This window comes from Crinia signifera, chromosome 3 (genome assembly GCF_055691185.1).
Source record: "Crinia signifera chromosome 3, ASM5569118v1, whole genome shotgun sequence".
In the NCBI taxonomy this organism is placed as follows: domain Eukaryota; kingdom Metazoa; phylum Chordata; class Amphibia; order Anura; family Myobatrachidae; genus Crinia; species Crinia signifera.
The window spans coordinates 167,254,792-167,263,790 of record NC_139219.1 but is presented as its reverse complement, the minus strand read 5'-3'; positions in this window follow the sequence as shown (position 1 = coordinate 167,263,790).

Below are 8,999 nucleotides of genomic sequence, written 5' to 3'. Positions count from 1 at the left end.
ATTATACACACTGGCAGCGGCATATACATGTGGGCATTATACACACTGGCAGCGGCATATACATGTGGACATTATACACAGGGCACCGGCATATACATGTGGGCATAATACACAAGGGCAGCGGCATATACATGTGGGCATTATACACACGGGCAGCGGCATATATTTGTGGGCATTATACACACGGGCAGCGGCATAAAAAGTGACAGTGTGGAGGAAGGGGGGCTGTCACCCCCAAACAGGTTAATGTGATTATGTCTGATTATGAGAATCAGACATAATCACATTAACCTGTTTGGGGGTGAATCCAGGGGTAAATGACAACCCCTGGATGTGTCAGTCACTGCCTGGGAAGGGAGGGTGATTATCGCCCTATATTACAGCCGCCCGCCCGCCAATACTACAGAAGTATCACCCGCCCGCCGGCTGCCTACATTTCATACCAGCCGCCCGCCCGCTGTATCAGCCGCCCGCCCGCCTATATTAACAGCCGCCCGCCCTCCTATATTACAGATACCAGGCGCCGGGGATGGCTGCTGCTGCTGCTGCCGCCGGGGAGATGTGTAGAAGACGCGCCCTCCAATCACAGTGGCTGTGGAGGGGATGCGCCGGCAGTGATTGGCGGGCGCGTCTTCTGCACATCTCTTCGGCGGCAGCAGCAGCAGCCATCCCCGGCGGCTGGTATGAAATGTAGGCAGCCGGCGGGCGGATGATACTTCTGTAGTATTGGCGGGCGGGCGGCTGTAATATAGGCAGGCGGGCGGGCCGGACAAACTGGGTGCGGGGGCCGTATCCGGCCCGCGGGCCGGAGGTTCCCCACCCCTGGTTTAGACTAAATATTATTTACAATAAATTAGCAAATTCAGCATTTCTTTCAGCACCTACAGTGGGGAGCAAGGTTTCTGGGGGGCATGCGGTAGACTTGCCCACCTTCCCAGGGGGCCAGGAGGGGACCATTATTTTCTTGAGCCTCCCGGCCATTCCGGGGGGATGATATAATGGCCGGGAAGGAATGGCCGGGAGGCTCAAGAAAATAATGGTCCCCTCCTGGCCCCCTGGGAAGGTGGGCAAGTCTACCGCATGCCCCCCAGAAACCTTGCTCCCCACTGTAGCTGCTGAAAGAAATGCTGAATTTGCTAATTTATTGTGTGAAGTTACCAGACTCACTGTAAGACTGTAATTATTATATTTTATTAGGTGTAGTGATTAATGTACTTTTTAGTCCGTCGGTACCCTCTTGTTCTCCATATATGTCTATATTCCCCATAGCTGCGTGTATTTCCAGATCAGATCGCTCTTGCCCAAATATGGTCTGACAGGAAATACCCAGGAAAGAATTCACCAAAAGGTTATGTCCAATTACCATATGTTATGTCCACAGGGGGTGATCCAATTCCCCTGCTATCAACAGGAAGGTTGTCCACAGGGGGTGACCACCACACAACTTAATCAGCTGGGTATTGTATCTTGTGTTGACACTTCTCTGCATATCTCTGGCCACTCCCAGACTTTCTGGAACCAGACCCAGCAGGGGGGCAGCAGCAGATGGCCAGCTGGATATTACCTGGGGGGATGTGTCTGACTCTTGGGTCCACCAATCCGAACCAAGTACCGGCCCCCTGACAGTTTAAGCCCCGTGGGAAATTGGAAGTTTTTAAAATGACTTGTACACCTGCCAGCTCAGAATGTTAGTCGCAATCCGGGCTAAGAGGTCATACTCTGCCACTGGACCTTGTGAGCGCATCGTTTGCCTGGGGGGGGCATCCTACGTAAGCTCTGGTGTGGAGCGTCCGGTGCTGTGTGGATTCGCACATGTTTCTGCTGTCACTGCTGTGTGGAATAAGTGATAGTTTCGTTATTTGGACTGTGATGCTACAAGGACTTTGCTACCCGGATGTTTTTATGCTACCATTTGAATCTTTTTCCTGTCTTCATCTACTTTCGTGTGCTGTGATAAAAATAAACCATATTTTGGTTTCATCTGCTCGGTGTCTGAGTGATTGAGGAACCCCGTATCCTCACATTTGGCGGCAGCGACAGTGGGATCATTCAGACACCAACCATCGAGCACAGAAAGCACAGAGAACAGAGGATCAGACCATATGTAAGGAAACGGAAAATGCAATAAGGTGATGTTCAGCAAGTGAGCAGGTGTCATTCCTTTGAAAGGGAAAATGTTTCCAAGGAAAGAAAATCGATGCCTCAAGACCCCTGGAGCAGAGGAGCTCAGGGATGGAGGTTCTTCAGTGTATCGGCAGGCTGGGAAGCCGGATCTGTTATTTATTGTCAGAAAAATGCAGTATATCTGGGAGTACTGGGAAGAAGCTCAGCAGATGATCAGCGGGTGGAGAGTATCCAGCATACAGGACAAGTTGTGTTACCTGGGGGATGCATTCCTGCACTGTAAAGGTGAGGCCACCTCGTGGAATCTGCTGGGGGAGCCAGAGTTTGTAGAATTTACAGAGGAAGTGATTGCTACAGTTACCCAGATGCTACAAAGAGGACAATATTCTGAGGCTGAAGGACAAGTCCAGAATAAATTGATGCCCCAGATAGAACCAGAGGAAGGGTCCAGAAGGGGGCTACTACAATCTGGGCAGACAACCGAGGGGTCTGCCACAGAATTAATTGTTACCGCAAGAGAAGGGTCGTTGTCAGGGGGGCCCCTAACTGCCCTGGAAGAAATGAGTATGGAGGAGCTGATAGCAGAATGTCAGCTGCGAGGTATACCCATCCAATCCTGCACGCGCGGGGAAATCCTTCAGCAGATCCTTCACGATCAGTGAGATCCTACAAATATATTTGCTGATTATCGGGCATGGATCCTCCATTTCGGTGCACAGTTGAGTGTGTAGGAACAATTGCAGTGTCTGGAGGAGTGCTTCGTGGTGGCAGAGGAAGAGGCGATTGATCGCGGGCTCCTGGATACCCCAGCATGGCAAGATCAGTGTCGCAGGGGGCGTGATGAAAGGCACCGTTTGCAACTGCTTCTCCCCCATCCTAGGGAGGAAGCTGCTCAGTGTTCTCTGCAGGGGGAGGTTATCCCCAAAGTGAAGGAAGTGAGGCCTCTGAGCCAGGCACCCCGGGAGGAGCTGCACTACAGCTTCCCTTTTGCTGAGGTGGGAGATGCAGAATTATTAACCTGCTGCCAGGGGATCTATGAGGACTGCGTCCAAGAGGAGATCACCGTGGTTAGAGGAGTATCCGACAACATCCAGGCCACAAGCATACCAGTCGCAGATGATGTCGTGCTTCAGGCTGCCCAGCATATTCAGCTGGGGAAGGTGGTTATCCTGGAGACTGAGGACTGCGCAGAGGAAGCGGTAGGTGAGACCCAGGCTTTTGAGGGGGTAGGACTGGCCTTGGACCAGCCTGCCCTGCAGCCACCAGCGGAATTGTTCCTGATGGAGGGTCCCTTCTCAGCCCTGGGCATTGAGACCAAATGCTGTACTGAAATTTGCCATGCCCCTAGTTTGGGTTTGAGGGAGGAAGGACTTGACAGAGTGGCGGAAGTGCCAGGGCCAGGGCTCCGATATTGGGCTGCCGTTTGGCAGATGTTCCTTGGGCAAGAGGGGGAGGTGGAAACTGCTCCCTGCCCCATTGTGCCAGAGGCAAAAGTATTAGCACACCCTATAGGTGTGCCCGGTGTGAAAGTTTACGATGTTGCAGAGGGGGGGTACCCAACATTTGAAGACGGGGGATTGCTAACTCACTTGTTAGTTAACATGCATAACTTATATTGTGATATTGCCCTTGCTGATTCTGCAAACCAGCCGCCTCTTCCAAGATGGGTTTGGTATGATGTCACTCTGTGGGACTCAGGTGGTACATCCAAACCTCAGATTCTCTGCTCTGCATCACACTACAGGTTGTTATTGGTTCCTGAACAACTTGGTACCGGGACTAAAATAGTAGGGGAAGGAATGTGAAGTTACCAGACTCACTGTAAGACTGTAATTATTATATTTTATTAGGTGTAGTGATTAATGTACTTTTTAGTCCGTCGGTACCCTCTTGTTCTCCATATATGTCTATATTCCCCATAGCTGCGTGTATTTCCAGATCAGATCGCTCTTGCCCAAATATGGGCCCTTATTCTGATCGGTGCGGCCCGATCAGAAATATGCGGTGATGTCCGTCTTGGCGAATCCCCGCCTTCCATACGGATCGCCACCTCCGTCCGTATGCGGATATGTGGCGGTCCGCATGAATGTGGACGGGGATACGCCTCCTCCATGGTGGGAGCAGCCCCTGCATTCGAAGGTCGCCGAACATCGAATGCAGGGCCGCACGCTCCACCAGGTCCCGCAACACAAGACCACACGGACACTTGTCCGTGTGAAATCTTGTATGGGGGTGGGCAGCTGACATCCGGCGATGTCAGATGCCCGCCCCGTACCCACGCGTCACGGCCTCATTACCATGCATACGCCCCGCGTTTGCATGGGAACGCCCATGAAACGCGGGGAGTATGCATAGGGTAATGAGGATAAGTAGCCCCTCACGCCCCTCGTGCGGCGTATAAAGAATCCATGCGGCGAAATCGCCTGCACATGCGCAGAGTGACCTCTGCACATGCGCAGACGATAAACATCGGCGGGCCGTACGCAAGCGGGAATATCCGCACCGATCAGAATAAGGCCCATGGTCTGACAGGAAATACCCAGGAAAGAATTCACCAAAAGGTTATGTCCAATTACCATATGTTATGTCCACAGGGGGTGATCCAATTCCCCTGCTATCAACAGGAAGGTTGTCCACAGGGGGTGACCACCACACAACGTAATCAGCTGGGTATTGTATCTTGTGTTGACACTTCTCTGCATATCTCTGGCCACTTCCAGACTTTCTGGAACCAGACCCAGCAGGGGGGCAGCAGCAGATGGCCAGCTGGATATTACCTGGGGGGATGTGTCTGACTCTTGGGTCCACCAATCCGAACCAAGTACCGGCCCCCTGACAGTTTAAGCCCCGTGGGAAATTGGAAGTTTTTAAAATGACTTGTACACCTGCCAGCTCAGAATGTTAGTCGCAATCCGGGCTAAGAGGTCATACTCTGCCACTGGACCTTGTGAGCGCATCGTTTGCCTGGGGGGGCATCCTTTGTAAGCTCTGGTGTGGAGCGTCCGGTGCTGTGTGGATTCGCACAGGTTTCTGCTGTCACTGCTGTGTGGAATAAGTGATAGTTTCGTTATTTGGACTGTGATGCTACAAGGACTTTGCTACCCGGATGTTTTTATGCTACCATTTGAATCTTTTTCCTGTCTTCATCTACTTTCGTGTGCTGTGATAAAAATAAACCATATTTTGGTTTCATCTGCTCGGTGTCTGAGTGATTGAGGAACCCCGTATCCTCACATAATGTAAATAATATTTAGTCTAAACTGACAGCAACTTGACAGTCAGAATTCAATGTTGAGGCTGTCGAGTGTCGGAAAGTCTGTGGATCTGCGAAAACGGCCATGGTTTGATGTTGAACCTTCAGTGATTGGTTCTGTAATAGCCTTTAGTTAATTCCAAAGTAAATCAAAGTAAAGTCCAAAATTTATAAACATTTATTAAAAAGTCTCTTATTCCACTTGGTATTGGTGGTTTTCCAGACCATAAAAAGACTTCAATAGTATATTTCAAATTAGCAAACAAACGTTCCCAACTCGTTTCGTCCTATGAAGGACTTCATCAGGTGTTTGCTACAAACATAAGAATATAAACTTTAAAAATACATAAATCACAGTTCATACATTTTTCATTTTGACAATAATAAAACAATTCAAGGACTTTACTATTACGATTGTAACTTGATTGGCTCAATCATCTGGGTAAAACAACTTTTCAAGAAAGTTAACAAATACACGGAAAAACAGGTGAAGGAAAGAACAAAATCCTACGAGGGTTGATGAAAGACTGTTATAACATTTCAGGTAACATACCAAATGATTTTGAAACTATTCCCACGACACTTTCAAACGGGGTGAGTCTCCAACTAGACGTTTTATAACAATGGGTCCTTTATAAGCACTGCTGCGCCTGGTGGAAATAATGTACTGCTTTTGGACATGGCAACACATTGCATTCAACCTATTGGTCTATTTTTCTAGAGTGGAGAGTTGCTCATTGAGAGTCTAATCACCCTTCCATTGAGGTACACAAATCTATGGATTCAGATTTTCCAAAAATTGGTACACCTACCATTAAATGGTAAAATGTGGATATGCTCTATGCATCATCATGGACTATTCGTGGTGTGCCTTTCTCTGTCTGATGTACAGTCTCGTTTTAGGCCAACCTAATAAATAAAATAATGGTCTCCAACTGACTGTATTACGGCTTGATGATAGATTATTTAGGTATGATGTTATAGTGCTATCAATCATTTCATTTTCCTTATTTAATTGGGTTCATTGACATCAGCAGGGCTGTGGAGTCGGTAGATAAATGTTCCGACCCCGATTCCAACTCCACTCCTCGTACAGAGAAAGGCACACCACGAATAGTCCATGATGACGCATAGAGCATATCCACATTTTACCATTTAATGGTAGGTGTACCAATTTTTATTGATGCTATGTAATTAAGATAGTTGTTCTTCTGGCTAAAATCAGATACTTATTTGTGTGGACAGGTGTCCAACTACTGGAATACCTCCACCTTCCCAATATTGAATAGCTATATATCCTCCTGGAGATTTGTATTAGAACTCACAATCACACAAAGGTAATTACACATTAGTAAGATTCAACAAAGCCACCTTAAGAGGTGCCCACCATATGCATAGGTCTACAGTAATATGAATGTATCTATATGTCCACAGCTGTCTACTCGATTACACGCAGAAAAAGTCTGTGGCAGAGAAGTGAAGACCCTAGAACCAGCACAGATTTTAATAGAAACTTCCAGAATAAGATTGTAAGTGTTCCCAGTTTGGAAAATCTGAATCCATAGATTTGTTTACCTCAATGGAAGGGTGATTAGACTCTCAATGAGCAACTCCCCACTCTAGAAAAATAGACCAATAGGTTGAATGCAATGTGTTGCCATGTCCTAAAAGCAGTACATTATTTCCACCAGGCGCAGCAGTGCTTATAAAGGACCCATTGTTATAAAACGTCTAGTTGGAGACTCACCCCGTTTGAAAGTGTCGTGGGAATAGTTTCAAAATCATTTGGTATGTTACCTGAAATGTTATAACAGTCTTTCATCAACCCTCGTATGATTTTGTTCTTTCCATCACCTGTTCTTCCGTGTATTTGTTAACTTTCTTGAAAAGTTGTTTTACCCAGATGATTGAGCCAATCAAGTTACAATCATAATAGTTAAGTCCTTGAATTGTTTTATTATTGTCAAAATGAAAAATGTATGAACTGTGATTTATGTATTTTTAAAGTTTATATTCTTATGTTTGTAGCAAACACCTGATGAAGTCCTTCATAGCACGAAACGCGTTGGGAACGTTTGTTTGCTAATTTGAAATATACTATTGAAGTCTTTTTATGGTCTGGAAAACCACCAATACCAAGTGGAATAAGAGACTTTTTAATAAATGTTTATAAATTTTGGACTTTACTTTGATTTACTCTGATTTACTTTGGAATTAACTAAAGGCTATTACAGAACCAATCACTGAAGGTTCAACAAGGGCGCCAACTTACAACTGTTGTGTGTGTATGTATGTGTATATATTATATATATATATATATATATATATATATATATATATATATACACACACACACACACACTTGGATAAGAGCCGGCACTCCACTCAGATGCAGCAACTGCCTGGGTGCCTTTGTGGGTATGTAGATAGTAGACAGAGAGGAACTGTCACACCCTTACGGCCGACAGCTCCCAACACGGCACTCCAGGGACTGGGTTCAGTGAAGCAAAACAGGTTTATTGCACTACGTTTCGAGACCCGTAGTCTCGTCGTCAGGTGAAGAAAGACATATAGGTAATGAGTGCAACAAGAAATGCATAATACACAAAGCATATATACAATAATGCATAGCATATCTATACAGTGATACTGGTCAGTGTGGATGAAGGCATTCATGTACAAAATTAAAGAAATAAATATATACATAGCACACAGTGACACACTGACATCTAGGCCCTTATTCTGATCGGTGCGGCCCGATCAGAAATATGCGGTGATGTCCGTCTTGGCGAATCCCCGCCTTCCATACGGATCGCCACCTCCGTCCGTATGCGGATATGTGGCGGTCCGCATGAATGTGGGCGGGGATACGCCTCCTCCATGGTGGGAGCAGCCCCTGCATTCGATGGTCGCCGAACATCGAATGCAGGGCCGCACGCTCCACCAGGTCCCGCAACACAAGACCACACGGACACTTGTCCGTGTGAAATCTTGTATGGGGGCGGGCAGCTGACATCCGGTGATGTCAGCTGCCCGCCCCGTACCCACGCGTCACGGCCTCATTACCATGCATACGCCCCGCGTTTGCATGGGAACGCCCATGAAACGCGGGGCGTATGCATAGGGTAATGAGGATAAGTAGCCCCTCACGCCCCTCGTGCGGCGTATAAAGAATCCATGCGGCGAAATCGCCTGCACATGCGCAGAGTGACCTCTGCACATGCGCAGACGATAAACATCGGCGGGCCGTACGCAAGCGGGAATATCCGCACCGATCAGAATAAGGCCCATAGTGACCAAAATCAGGAAGTACAGGTGAATAAGAAAAATCTCTAACTTTACAGTAGGTGCAAAGTGCTAGCAATAAAAACAAATTGCATATGGCTACATATGCTGCACCAACCGGCTATATGTCTACAAAACGTGGGAATATGTAGAGCTGGCCTTCATCCACACTGACCAATATCACTGTATTGATATGCTATGCATTATTGTATATATGTTTTGTGTATTATGCATTTCTTGTTGCACTCATTATCTATATGTCCCCCACAGCCCGCCCCACGTGACCGCTGGTGTGTTCCGCCCAGATGCGCCTGACGCTCGACACTGCCTGATGCAG